The 14,960-nt window shown below is 52.7% G+C and overlaps 1 long non-coding RNA gene across 1 annotated transcript; it reads left to right on the top strand.

Annotated features, from left to right (window-relative positions):
* Window positions 1-265: 265 nt before the first annotated feature.
* LOC123629787 lies at window positions 266-5,533 on the top strand. The gene is made up of 3 exons (XR_006732244.1): window positions 266-414; window positions 4,888-5,047; window positions 5,519-5,533. It is a non-coding gene; the product is annotated as an uncharacterized LOC123629787 (long non-coding RNA).
* Window positions 5,534-14,960: the final 9,427 nt, after the last annotated feature.

Genomic DNA, 14,960 nt, shown 5'->3' with positions numbered 1-14,960 from the left:
CTCCGCCCGCATCTGGTGTCTCTGTCTCTCGGCTGAAGATCAGAAACTAGATTCATCTTTATATTTCCACAGGGCCTGGCACAGTTTTGGCCTTGGAGCATGAGCATGTTGTGGAAATATTTCAGTTCTGCTTGAGTGAGGAAGTCGGAGTGGATCCAGTCTTCAGCAGCCCGTGTGGCTGCGCAGCCAGGGCTGCTCCCCCGGGCACCCTCCCTTGCTGCGTCACCGCCTGGCGACAGCGGCGCCCTGTCTCTGACGGCTCTTGGCCACACTGGATGGCGTGAGGCTGCCCCTCCTCAGCACCGCCCGCCGGACTCCGGACGGGCACAGCAAGGCCTCTTCAGAGCCAGGAACAGGAAGCAGTAAATGCCCGACCGAGGACAAGCTGAGGGAGGGGTGGACAGTCTAGATTTGGTAAGTCTGAGGTGCAGAATTTCATTTTTCAAAAAAGGCCATTTTGTTCCTTCCACACAAAAGCTCCCGGACTCATGCTTATGAAGCATCGCTAAGCCAGCACCACGCTGGGCGTGACATGAAAAGTGTGCATCCGTCTGTGGTTTGCAGCCAACACCGGCGGCACAGGCGTCTGGTCCCGCACAGTCAATCTGCCCGGTCCCGCGTCTACTATGAATCCGCGTTTTAGCGACCGTCGTCCTTGCGAGCCGCGAGGGCGAACGGCAGGGAGCCGGCTCCGCAGGCCCTTTGCTTTCAGAGGCCCCGGTGCTAGGCTGGGGCCACTTCTCAGGGAGGCTGTGATCGCAGCGACAGGCCCCATGACCCCTCCCCCGGGAAGGTGAGCTCTAGAAGGTCAGAGTGCGCGCGCGCGCATGGGGAGCCCTGTGGGGGCGTGGCTGGGAGACCCCGAATTTTTTGAGAAGAGAAGAAAGGACTGAGGCTGCCTGTGAACTCCCCCCACTGTGCCGCCCACCCTGGAGAAACGGCCACTGGACTCACGACCGCTGTCCCGCCCGAGCTGGGTGGCAACGGGACGGAGCATCCCTTTTCCCAGTGAGAGGCGACCGGTTCACATTAAGATCGTTTCCTGGAGAGCTAATGGCCCTCTCAGGTTAAAGACTCAAGGCGAATGAACTCATCTGGTCACGACTCTGTGGGGGACACCTGGTGGGGGGGGGTCTCATCACTGTAGCTTAATTAAAGACCCCCAGGCGCCGGGTCAGCTGGTGGCCCTGCAGGCTTGACTAATTGTAATATTTTTCTCATTAAATTTCTGGAAGGAGACAAGCTTGGTCCCGCACAATCCCTCAATCCCCCAAATAATCAGGCGGCGTGTGGCACACTCTCCACTCGGCCGGGTCCCGGGGAGCTGCCGCCCGGCGACAGCGGACGGCTGACTGTCGCGGGGACTCTCGGTTCTCGCCCCGCTGGACTGCGGGTGTTGCGGAGACGGCGGCACAGCGAGGGCGACCCGCTCCGCCCCTGGGGAGTCCTCCTTCTTCCCTGACTCGCGCGACAAGCAGGGACAGTGAGAGCCACACGCCTCCCTCCGTGCTTCCGCCCTTCACGTCTGGAAGCCGCTTCCCCGCAGGCGCCGGCCGAGTCACGCCCGGCGGGTCCCGGGTCTGCGCTGTCACAGGGCGGCTCTGGAGCGGCCACGCGGGCCGCCCGGGCGGAGCCGCCGCACACAAGGACGCTGGCTCCGGGCAGGTCCGCTCTTCCGCCTGGGGAGTGGCTGTCACGTCTGCACAGCCCCCTGGATGCTGGGCCTGTTAACCTGCACTCTCCTCACATTTGCCACCCGGCATGCCCATCGCTTGTCACACGCTGTGCGATGGCTTTAGAAACATTTCCTTTTAATTTTTACGGCAAACCCAATGAGGTAGACAGTTTTACTCCAGTTTTACAAACGGGAGAGCTATGGCTCCGAGGTGAAGCAGCACGCCCAAGTTCAACAGCTGCCCAGTGCAAGAGCTGAGTTTGCGGCTCTGTGACCCTCAAAGCCCTGCCATCCGCAGAGCAAAGTCAGAGCTCTCTGCATGTCCCTTGAGCTGCTGACCTGAGCTCCCCTGGGGGCACCGGCCGCCTGTACTTCCCCACTGTCGTGGGCTAAATTGTGTCCCCCTCCCCAAAATTTGTGTGTTGTAGCCCTAACTCTCAGTACCTCGGGATGTGATCTGTATTTGGAGACAGGGTCTTTGAGGAGGTGATGAAGTCAAAATGAGGCCTTGGTGATGGGCCCTAATCCGGTGTGCCTGGTGTCCCTATAAGAGGCGCTGAGGACACAGACACACACAGAGGGATGACAGCTGTAAGCCAAAGAGAGAGGCCTCAGATGAGACCAACCTGCAGGCACCTGGATCCCAGACTGCCGGCCTCCAGGACTGGGAGACAACGTGTCTCTGCGGGCGACTCGTCCAGTCTGCGGTTCTTTGCTGTGGCAGCCCAAGCGGCCCGAGACGCCTCTCCCCATGTGCTGCCCGGGCCTTTGCTCAGACCCGGGCCCCACGCCTGGGGTGCTCTGTCCACTGTCTCTGCTCGGTCGGCCTTTGCCAGTCTTTTGAGATTCACTTCATGAGTCGTTTCCTCTAAGAATCCTCTGGATTGGGCTAAGAATTCCTCTTCTGGTCACCTGTACCCCCTTCTGCGTGGCGCTATCTTAGCAGATAGCAAATCATGTTTAGTCGTGTATCTGTCTCTCTGATTGGAGAGCAGGGACCAACTTATACACCATTGTGCTCCCAGCAGCTGGCGCAGGCCCTGGCACGTGGTAGATGACAAATAGATGTTGGTGGCACCATACGCTGAGTGCTGAGTCCCCATCAGAGCACATGTTGGAACCTGTTTCCCATATTCTTTCTTTCCTAGGCTTGTGCACAGAAGCCTCTCCCACCCCCTGGCAGGATCCGTGGGGGCCACATTTCCTTCTTTCACTCCTCTCCGCTCAGCCTCAGAGTCACCTTTGCTCCCACGCCTCAGCAGAGCACGAGGGGCCTGAACCCAGCAGGGGAGCCTGGTTCCACTCTCACCTGGCCGGAGCTGTGAGCGTCTCTTTGTCTTGAGACTTCCAAAGTCCCCCTGGTCCCCTGGCCCCTCCTTGGTGCTCTTAAATCCTGGAGGCCAGTGAGATCTTACAGAGGCTGGGCTCACCTTCCTCAGGGCCTGGAGTGGCAGGTGGGTTGACACAGGAGACAGGCCCTCCACTCCCCACCCCCTGCCTCCGCAGCGCAGCTCTGCTTCATGAGTGGAGCAGGTCACTCCAAGGTGAAGTCCTGGCTAAATCCGATCCTGTAAAACAGCAGATGAAGAAAAAGTGGCTTTGATTCGGATTGAACATGTATTACATCCAATGTATTTTTTTTTTTTTTTTTTTTGCAGCACTGGTAGCATTTTGCTATCTTGATAATTTTTTGCATATGCTAACCTTAAACTGAATTACATTTCCAGAGTCCACGTCAGCTAGTGTGTGCTTGTAGGCACGTGGGGGTGTGCTAAGCCCCCACCCCTTGATCAGTGTGGACGTCTCCCAGCCTGTGAGGGTAGTTTCTCTGAGCTGGCACTTCCTCCCCTTTAAAATGGGGATAATGTCTACACTGCAGGGCTGTTTTGAGAAGTGGAGATTTTGTGAGAGCTGTTCTAGTGATAGCTCTCCCTGACAACTACTGATACTAACAGTACTACTCTTTCTTCCCAACTTAATTTTCATAGCCTGGGGCAAACACCTACCTCTTTAGTATTCTCTTTACTATCTATTGCTGCTGTTGTTGTTTTTAACTAACTCCATGAGAAAGGGAGACAAGAGATGTCATGTTTGGGAATAAAACAAAAACAGCTTAAGGAAATCAGAAAGGAAGTAACTACGCCATTGCCTGTGTTATGCGTTGCCTGGAGGACAGCAAGCGTGTCTCGTGAGCGCCAACTACCCCCGCTGGGTCCTCGCACCGGCTGTCTTCCCACAGCACCTGACCTGGGAAAGGCAAGCCTTCACTGTGCCCTTCCTTGGTGCTCTCTGTCTTGCCTATAATGGGCATATGTCATTGCTGTTTGTTGCCTTGCTTGGAGCCACTGGCACAACACACCTTGTGCACGGTTTTTAATTTACCAATTTACCGAAACAGGAGGGCCTGTGAGGAGCTGCCTCCTGCTGGGGCCGCATACTCGAACAGAGACAGGTGCAAACCTCACTGCCCTGCCCTAAAGCACCCGACAATCCAGTCAATGAGGATAGTTAGTATGAACAGTGCTAGATGAGTGGCATGGAGACATTGAGTGCTCCGTGAGGACAAGGGAGCGATGGCCTGGTGGGGGCAGGGGAGAGAAGCCATCCCTGAGACAGGGAGTCCAGAGGGAGAGCAGGCAGGGCTAGGGGAGAGCTGGGTCACCCCGGGGGGTGCCTGCTGTTGCCTTCTCCAGATGCACCGCCTACTTCTCCCCCGCAGCCCCCAGAGAAGGAGTGGCTTGCTCCCCTGGCCTTGGAGGCTGCCTTGCCTGGCTACCCCCTGCAGAGCGAGCAATGCCCCCTTTCCCAGGGTTGGGACGGCCTCAGGACACATTCAGAACCCACCTGATCCTGATCTCAGGGCAGATGGGCCCTCATCCCTAACAGGAACTCACGCAAGACCCCTGTCCACCAAGACAAAGGTGGACAGATGGTTTTAGCAGGCAGGATGGCTTGGGGGGTGGTTCTTCCTCAACTACTTTTTAATGGTGACGGTGATAACAAAATCAATATAGTATGATTATTATATAACATCAGTGCATTTGAGCAGATCAAGTACATCCGAATCAATGCGCTCATTATACAACTTACAATATGCAGTCTGAGGGACAATGCACCACACAGTGTACAACACGAACCACTCCATGTACAGCTTGACACAGTCAGGCATCGGGCAATGATGGGGTTATGTTCTGAGAAGTGCTTTTTTTTAGGTGATTTCATTGCTGTGCAAACATTACAGAGTTACTTACACAAACCCAGATGGTGCAGCCTACTCCAAACCTAGGCTACATGGACAGCTGATTGCTCCCGGGCTGCAAAGCTGCACAGCATGTGACTGTACTGAACACTGTAGGCAACTGTAACACAATGGTAAGTATTTGTGCATCTAAACATATCTAAACTTAGAAAAGATATGGTGAAAATACAGCACTAAAGATGAAAAATGGACACTTGTGTAGGGCACTGACCATGAATGGAGCTCCCGAGACTAGAAATCGCTCTGGTTGAGCCAGTGAGTGAGTGTTGGGTGAAGGGGAGGCCTAGGACGTTCCTAGTGTTTATAAAGTCTGTAGACTTTATGGAAACACTGCACACTTAGGCTACACTAAATTTATAAAAAAAAATTTATTTTTTCAATAATATATTAACATTAGCTTACTGTAACATTTTTATTTTGTTTTAATTTTTTTAACTTTTGACTGTTTTGTAATAGTACTTAGTTTAAAACACACATTGTACAGCTATACAAAGAGTTTCTGTCTTTACATCCTTATGCTATAAGCTTTTTTATTTTTAACTTTTTTTTTTTTTACTTTTTAAACTTTTTGTTTAAAAACTAAGACACAAACACACAGTAGGCCTACACAGGGCCAGGATCATCGATATCACTGCCGTCCACTCCACACCTCGTCCCTCCGGAAGGTCTTCAGGGGCGACAGCAGGCCTGGGGCTGCCGCCCTGTGACAGCAATGCCTTCTGGATGCTTCCTCGAGGACCTGCCCGGGGCTGTGTTACATTTACTTTTTTTATGTAAGTAAAATGAGCATACTCTAAAAAAAAATAAAAGGTTAATAAATATACAAACCAGTAACCTAGTTGTTTATTTTTATCAAGTGTCGCACACCGAGCGTATTGCATGCGCTTTGCTTTCATAGCCCTGGCAGTGTTGGACTAATGTGTCACGCTCCACCGCCACTGCGTCACTAGGCCACAGAAATCATTCATCTCCGTTTTGACCTTGGGGACCACTGTCATATGTGTGGTCTGCCTTGACAGAATGTTTTCACGCGGTGCGGGACTGTGTAGCTGGACACCAGCTGGAGGGCCGATGCGCAGTGCATGTTACGTACAATATAATGATCCGTGTGTGAATATTCACTCCTCCTACACGCAGCCTAAATAAGAAACACTCCACAAACGCCAAAGCCGAGGGCTGGAGAAGGCCAAGATGCGCCGTGGGTCACAGCTTGGAGTGACACAGCGTCGCCCTCGGCTCGCAAACGCGCTCCCGCCGCGGTGTCTTCCCGGCCGCCTCCAGCCTCTTCTCCGGGCTCAGCCCGACCTCCTCTGCCGAATGGCCCGGGCCACCCTTCGTCCCCTGCTCCGGCTGATCCAGGTTCCCCCCCCCAGGCCCCCCAGCCACAGCTCCCGGCTCGGGAGAAACCCCTGCCGCAGAGCTCAGAGCCGCACACGCGGCCGCCCGGTTCTCAGCCGGCTCCCCGTGCGGCTCCGCAGCCTCCTCGCACTGCTCCTCGGCCCTTAGTCCATCAGGAAATCGCTGCAGTGAGCTGTGGTCAGCGTTTAAGGAAAGAAAAAGAAGAGAATAGAACAAAATAGGATGCATCGCACATATTGATAGTATGGATCGGCCTGTTTTGTACAACTTTTGTTTCCTCCGTGTGTCTCTGTGTGTGAATGTGTGTTTCTGTGTGTGTGAGTGTGTTTGTGTCTGTGTGAGTCTGTGTGTGTTTGTGTCTCCGTGTGTGACTGTGTGTGTGTGTGTGTGCTGGATCACCATGAAAAATGTATTTTTTACATTTTACTGTGGATTATGATCAAAAAAGTTGCAAGCCCTGAGTTAGAGGGCTGGCATTTTCCTGCTCATTCTGTTGCCCTCGGTGCCTACAAAGTGGCTGGCCCCAGGGAATGGGGACAGGATCAATACCTGAGTTAACAGTCCAGGAAGGAGCTCAAGCCAGAGCTCGGGGGTGTGGCTGCCGGTCCCTCCCGACTCCTGCTCCAACACTCCCAGTCCGCGCCGCCCCCAAGCCTGCAACCCGTCTCCCCACACACGACTGCCCCCCCACCCCCACCCCCTGCAGGAAGGGGCCCAGCCGGGTTGACCTCATTAGAGCACTGGCACCGCGTGCGGGGTGATGCAAAAGCGAAATCCTTCCATTCGGGCATTTACTGAAGACCCAAACTCCACTGCGTGCCTCAGTGCGTGGCGTGCTGTGGGGCAGAGTGGTGCCCGGTACCTGTCCCTACACTAAGCACCAGCACCCCTCGCCCCGCCCCACCCCTTAGCTCCTGCGCAGTGGGGGGAAGAGCATCCTGGAACCAGCACTGCGCAGCTACCTGCAGACACACACCTGCGCCCCCTTTCCTTCCCTGGCCAGGTGTCCGCCTCCCTGGGCTCAGTGCGGGCCGAACAGGCTGGTGTTCCACGGCGGCGAGGCTGGAAGGTGACCCCCGCTGTTTCCTGCCCGGAAATGCAGGCTGCCCTGGCAGCGGCCGCGTCTCAGCTGGCTCTGGGGGGCGGCCAGAGGCCTTGTGCATCCTGCGCCCTAGCTGCCCTTCCGGAAGGTCCGCGCGTCCTCCCTCCCTCCTGCTGCCGTCTGCCCCACTGCCGCTCTGTTTTCACTCCAGGGACTGGGACTTTGGGAACAGCCGGGCTCAAACATTTGGCCTGAGCTTAGGCCCTCGGCAGACTCACCCCTGACACGCTGCGTCAGCAAACCAGGGCGGAGTGTGAGTGACCACGGCCCAGGGGAGGCCAAGCAGCCGGGAAGAGAGTGAGCAGAGGGGAAGGCTGGTCGCTGGCAGGGACACTTTCCCAGGATCCCTCTAAGAGCTTCCTTCACGTGGGGAAGGTGTGGAGGACATGGAGATTTGACAGCCAGCTACTTAAGAGATGAAAGGAAGCTTTGGGGACACAGGTTGTCCGGTGACAGCAAGCAGAAAGCAGGGCAGGGCCACCAACATTCCTCTTAGTTCCTGAGGGTAGGGGACTACTTTCCATTTGCACTTAGCATGTAGGCTGTGTAGTGGCAGGGGTCTCACTCTACTCCCCAGGCTGGTCTCGAACTCCTGGCCTCAGGTGATCCTCCCACCCTGCCTCTCAAAATGCTGGGATTGCAAGAGTGAGCCACTGTGCCTGGCTAGGAAGCAGAACTGCTAAGTGCTCCATTGATTCCAGAAAGCAGAATTATGTTTCCAAGAGTAAAGCCATTAAGATGTAAATTTAAAACAAACAAAAATGCTAGATGTCCCAAGAGGCTATAGTCACCCTGTTTATCAGGGACCTTTGAGCTGCAGATCACTGGTAAAAGCCAGGAGGAGGGACGGAAGAAACAAAGGACTGTCTTCCTGCCCCTGAGGAATCGACCTGCTAAGACAGAGACAGGTAAAATGCACGTAAAAGACAGTATGTAACCATGTACATTAGAAAACACAAACTCCTCTGGGATGAATGATATCCCAAGTCTGGGGGTTATGGGATTTGAACATCGTAGACCAGGTGACTCGGGAGAGCTTTGTGGGGTACTGAGTCCATCCCTGCCCCTACAGGCAGCGATGGTCAGGAAAGGCATGCCCTCCAGCGTGGCTGTGGGGTGGGTGTCCCATGGCAGCAGCCTGTTTGCAGCCTCTGGAGCAGAGAGAGAAAGGGAGAGGCGCAGACGAACCAGGAGGAAGGACTCACTCGTGCTGTTCCCGTGACACCCTTCATGCGTCCTTGCATTTAACTGGCCTGCATTGCCTGTTCTACCGCGGTCCCGGGCATTCATTCACGCTGAGAACTCCGGTGAATTCTGACAATCGGGAACCAAGCAATGGCACAATCAGAGTAGCCTAGGACAAAGAGGTTTTTGGGACAACATACAGGAAAGTGTATAGGATAACAGAGGCTGAAGTCCATAAAGTAACAAGATTTAGCAGACTTTTATTTAGGAAAAAAATGACACAAAACTTGTAAAATTTTGGCCTCATTGTTTTGTGATCTTTTAAATTAGCCTAAAATATTTGAAGTGTGAAAAATAGAGAGAAGACAGGCACCGCAGCACAAGGCGACAGTCCCAGCTACTCCGGAGGCCGAGGTGGGAGGATCACTTGATCCTTGAGGCCAGCCTGGGATACTCCATTTCTAAAAGAGTAAACAAATCAAAAACAGAGGGGATGAGGTAGCCATTCACTAATAGTAGTTTATTAAAGGCATTATTTTTCCACCAAATTCACTAAGGCCTGGACACCAAAACCTGGGCACCGTACAGTTCAAAACAAGTGACATTACCCAGAATAGCCATAGGTCCAACAAGCTGTCCAGCCACCTACCAGTTTCACCTACAGTCCTTGGACCAAGCTAAAACAAAGTGAAACAGAGACAGTAGCTCCTGGCTGGTGGAAGAGCCCACTCTCATGTCTGGAGCCTGGCTTCCAGCCTTCAGAATAGCTCCGTGGCCCACATTTCATGGCACTTGCCTTAAATGCATGGGCCACACTCCCTAAAGCTCCTACCACCTGGCTGCTCACAGCCTTCCTCCACCACAGGCCCGCGTCCCATCTGGGCTGCCCAGCAGAGCCTGTCCTGAGCTCTCCACATGCATAAACATTAGCACCGTGAGGAATCAGTGGCCACCACACCCAGGCCAACCCACAGGACCAGTTCCTGCTCCCGTGGGGTGTCCCCTGGGCCTGCCCACATCATATGGCAGTCTCTCGTCTACCTTTGTGGGGTATCTCCTCAAACACTCTCAGGCAAAGCAGCTGCCTCTCTCCCCGTCTGAGCTGCTATGTTTTGAAACACATTGGCCAAGAAACAATATACTTAAAAAAGTCTCGCAGGACTCTGTGAGCTTGCAAACTGCAAGGAAATAAAACAATATTTTAACAGGCTGTCCAGCCAACAGGGATCCTGGGAGTCTTATATCAGGACTCCATGACTAATCCTGTCAAAACTAACACAGGCTACAACAATATTTAGCCAGGAACACTGCTGAAAGCTGCCAGTGTGTGGTCCTCCGTGTAACGATTTCTCAGGTTTTTATGCTGGGCAGAGGTTTGGGGAGGAGATGGCGTTTCAGAGACTGTTTTACCTTCCGTGGAACAGTTCCTGATGCACACCAAGAACAGTCCCATTACTAGTCAGAAGACAGGCTGCACTTTGCATGGGTCTTTCAGGCACTCACTTAGAAAAGGCAAACCAAAGTTTCCCCAAAGAACACGTTACTTTGTTCTTACAGCCTTGGCGGTGGCAACTTCTACGTCGTGTGCCAAGATTCTGAGCCTTCCCCCTAAGCCTGGGAAGGAAGGCAGGTGGGGAGCGGCCATGGCCCACGGCAGCCTCAGCCCTCCTTTGCACTGTTTCTGTTCTCTGCTTCATGTCTTTTCATACACAAACACATACATGTGTACACACATGCTCACACAAGCACATGTGTGTACACATATGCTCATGTAAGCATATCCTTGTGCACACATGCTCAAGCTAACACACACCCATGCACACTTGCACACACATGCTCATGCAATTATGCCACAGGCACCTGTGTTCTTTATTTCACATCTTCTCGTACTCTGAACACATGCACGTGCACACGTATGTGTACACACATGCTCACACAGGCGTGCACACATCCCCTGCAGAGGCGAAATAGCAGAGATGGATGTGAGTGCACAGAGCTGAGAGGGGAGGAGCAGAGAGTTTGGTCGTGTCTACAAAAGCGTCTGCCCAGGCAGCCCGAGTCGGGGATCTGGGTCAGGTCACGTTGGGATCCCAGCTCCACCACGGGCCAGCTCCGTGTTGCTGGGTTAGTAACTTAATCTGAGGCCCAGATTAAGAGGGTTTTTTTTCTTTTTTTCTAAAATGAAGATGACACCATCTACTCACAGGACTTTTTTCCCCAGAGGATTAAATGAAATGATAAATGTTAAAGCTCTTCGTAAATTTCAGTGTCATAAGGAGTCATATGGAGCTGACAAAAAGGAACAATGTGCATCTCTAAATGCAGCTATGGGAACATCCTCACATACTTAGAACCAAAGGTAAAAAGTTGATGAAAAATGTACAGAGAACAGAACACTGTTTAGCGCCCAGCATGTCCCAGGCTGTTTGCGTGTTCTGGCCAATGCCTGTACGTCACCTGGTGAGTGATGACACAGCTCCGCAGGTCTGGAACCCCGGACTGATTAGAAGTGACTGTCATTTAGACAAGGATACAGGGCCATAAAACAAACAACAACATCTTGTCTTTATTTAAAATTCTGGTATTCTGTTCATCAAGACTTTTGCATGGAAATAACTTTTATTTTTTAAATATTGCATTAAACTATTACTTATCTTGATTACTGAGTTCTTTGGTGTCCCCTTAAATTTTGCACGGCAGCCAAGCACTTCCCTTGCCTCCCTCAGCTGCAGCCCTGGTGAACTGTAAATGAACGTCACTCGTCATTGCCATGTTTCATTTCAGCAGATTTTCTGTGCAGCCGAGTCACTCTGTCTGTTTTCCCTGTCTGCCCAATCTATAAAATAATAAAACTGTTGCAAAGAGTATAAAAGAAGCAAGAAAGTTGGCCCTTGGTGTCAAGGACCTTACAATCTGGTTGGGAAGCCAACCTGGCCTGCTTCAAGCTACTGAGCTACACAAGACAGTGTGATAAAAACTGTTTTTATAAATTTTATAGGATTTCAGACTAGGAGGAAGACTTGTGGGAGCCATGATCTCTCTGTAATAGGTTCATTAAAGTGAATCTTAAGTGAAGTACGGATCCGGATTAGCATGAATAATGGAGAGAAACATCACACAGCTGAGATGCTGGGAGCCTCTCTCCTCTGTCTTTGGGTCAGATTCCAGCTCTCGTTAATTAACATAGTAACCCTGGATGCACAAAGCTGTGGTGGTCAGAGCTCTCTCTAGAAAAAGTTCAAGCCCCCCCACACCAGTTGCTCCCCAAATCTCATAACAGCTGGCAATATTTTTTGATCATTTTGGCCATTTCAGCACCAGAACTTAAAATGGATCTTAATAATGGGTTTGGGATTTGGGGGCTTTGCTGTTATTGTTGTTGTTTTGTTTTTTGGCCACAATTTAAAAAGAATGGTGAAGGAGAAAGCTAGCTAGCTGTCTAGGTCATCAAAAACAAGGACAGTCTGAGAAATTGTCACAGCCGAAAGGGGCCTAAGCAGACATGACAGCTAAATGTAATGTAATGTCTGGATGGGACACTGGGACATAACAAGGACATGAGGTGGAAGCTAAGGAAACCTGGAGCTAGATGCCAGTTAATAGTAATGCCCGAGTCCGGGTTCGTTCCTACTCCAGTGATGTGAGCTCTGACAGGGCAAACTGAAAGGCATATGGGGGCCTCTGTCCTGTCTGTGGAACTTTTCTATAAATCTAGAACTATTCAAAATACGAAGTTTATTGAAATCATAAAAAAAAGGTTCTTAGTGGCACAGTAAGGTTAGAATCCGGCAGAGGGATAAAAATGAGTCCTGAAGATATCAAAAGGTAATGCAATCGGGGCTAAAACCTCTCTTCCAAATCCCCCCAGAGGGGTGTGCACGGGGTAGTGTGGGGAGGCCTCTGAGCTGGAGTGAAACGTCTGGAGGAGTCCAGGGCTCAGGATTCTGTCACCCAACAGAACCTCAGGTCGTTAACCGCAGCCTGGGTGCTCCCAGCTGAAAATGCCTCCTACGAAACGCCCCAGGCCAAAGCACAAGGCGTCAGAAACTGAGTTCCCATGTCCCCCAGCAAGAACCCGAGGCCCCCCAGGGCTGGATTGGCTTCCTCGGGGACTCCGGGATCCTCCCGCTTGTCCTCTGGGCCTCCTCCCGGACGGCCAGGACCAGGGCCACCTGAGAAGCTGCGACCCAGGACACACTTGTTCACTTATCCATGGCAGTCTGGACTCAGTTTACCCTCTTGCCTCCTTGGCCCAATCCGGAAGTAGAGGAGCATAGTGCTGATAAGTCTCAAAATTGAATTAAAATGAGAAGTAACTGAAGTAACAGCACAGCTCAGGGCACACGGCAGTTCCACAGAAGCACAGTCCCTAGTCCAGTCTCTGGGGCCCCCTGTGTGTCTGTAAGTTTCTCCGTTTGGAAAACTCTAACAAGGCAGCGGCCTTCACGTGCCGGGGTGAAAACACAGAGTGTGTTGCTGGAAGGAGGCTCACTGGAACCCAGGAGTTCGAGGCTGCAGGGAGCTATGATTGCACCACTGCACTCCAGCCTGGGTGACAGAACGAGACCCTGTCTTTAAAAAAAGCAGAAACTAAAATAAATGAAAATTTGTAAGAAGTGGTCCCATAAGGTGGAGCCAGCCTGGAAAAGAGAAGGCTGCGGAGGGAATGTCTTCAGTCCACAAGGGACCCTCCCCGCAGTGCTTCTCACCAGAAGCACAACCCGAGCGTTGACGTGCACACACACACACACACATGCACACACACACACATGCACGCACGCACGTGAACACACATGCACACACACACGCACACACACGCGCACACACATGCACACATGCACACGCACATGCACACACACATGCACATGCACACACATGCACACACGCACACACATGCACACACACATGCACACACGCGCACACACATGCACACGCACACACGCACACATGCACACGCACACACGCGCACACACACGCACACACACGCGCACACACATGCACACATGCACACGCACGCACACACACACACACACGCACACACGCGTGCACACCCCTGCTCACTGCGGGCTCAGTGTGCATGAGCCGCCCGTGCTGGCCATGCAGAGAGAGGCCGGCCAGCCCGGGGCCTCCCCTCCTCCGCCCCGTGGGGGTGCTGCCCACGTGCACGGCCCACAGGCTGCACCTCCAGGGCCCCCCGCTGCTCACCAGGTGTTTGCCTTCCCGTTTCTCGGAACCGGAAGGGAGTGCAGAGCTCTTCAGCTGCAGTCTGTGCTGCTTTCTCCCATCTGACTGGGGGCTCCCTGAGCACCCCGTGCCCAGCAGTGCTCGCTGGGAAGCAGTCAGGGACTCTGGGCAGGAGCGCAGAAGCCCGCCGTGCAGGGAGGCTGCCTGTGGGTGACCCTCGCAAACAGGCCCACCTGATGCCACAACAGTGGGATGGGGACAAACCACTCAACTCAGCCAAGAGCCTGGCCAGTGGCCACCCCCGTCTGCTGGTCAGGACACTGGCAGCCAGAGGAAACGTTCTCAGACCGGGCACTTTAGGAGCCAGCATGTTGGTCAAGACCCACAGAACCAACCCAGTGGGCCCTGTCCCGCTGCCCTCGGCCCTGCATTGTCACGTTGGGGACACACTGATATTAGGGCCTCACTGTCCGCATTTTCCCTCAGCACCGCGCCTCTCACCAGCTTCAGTTCTGTCTTCCCCAGCACTAACTGAAGCTTTTCCTCTCTCGCTGCCAGCAACGTCTTTCATCTGCCTGTCTTCCTGCTTCTGAAGCCACCAAATAGTGAATTTATCCTGTGCAATGTATGAGGGTCCCTTGTGGACTGAAGACATCCCCTCTGCGGCCTTCTCCACTCCAGCCTGCCTCAACCTTATAGGACCACTTTTTAAAAATTTTTATTTATTTATTTTTTACTTGTTTTAGAGACAGGGTTTCATTCTGTCACCCAGGCTGGAGTGCAGTGGTGCAATCATAGCTCCCTGCAGCCTCGAACTCTTCCCAAGTAGCTGGGATGACAGGTGTCAGCCACCACGCCCAGCTCTGTGACCACTTTGTTTACCTGCTCTGAATGCTTTGATTTATCAACATCCCTTAAAATTAAGAACTCTGCTCTTAGAGCAGTTTGGAGTTTAGAATAGGAGTAATGCCAAGATAATTGATCTATCCCATTGCTATAGTTTGGACGTTTGTCCCCTCCAAATTGCATGTTGAAATTTGATCCCCAATGTTGAGGTGGGGCCTGATAAGAGGCGTTTGATTCACAAGGGCAGATACTTCCAGAATAGATTAATGCCCTTCCTTGAGGGTGAGTGAGTTCCTCAGAGAGCTGGTTGTTAAAAAGAGGCTGACACCTCCCCGCCCTCTCCCTTTGTC

The sequence above is a fragment of the Lemur catta genome, unplaced genomic scaffold (genome assembly GCF_020740605.2).
Source record: "Lemur catta isolate mLemCat1 unplaced genomic scaffold, mLemCat1.pri scaffold_43_ctg1, whole genome shotgun sequence".
In the NCBI taxonomy this organism is placed as follows: Eukaryota; Metazoa; Chordata; class Mammalia; order Primates; family Lemuridae; genus Lemur; species Lemur catta.
The sequence above is the reverse complement of the archived record's forward strand: the minus strand, read 5'-3'. Positions and strand labels throughout refer to the sequence as shown.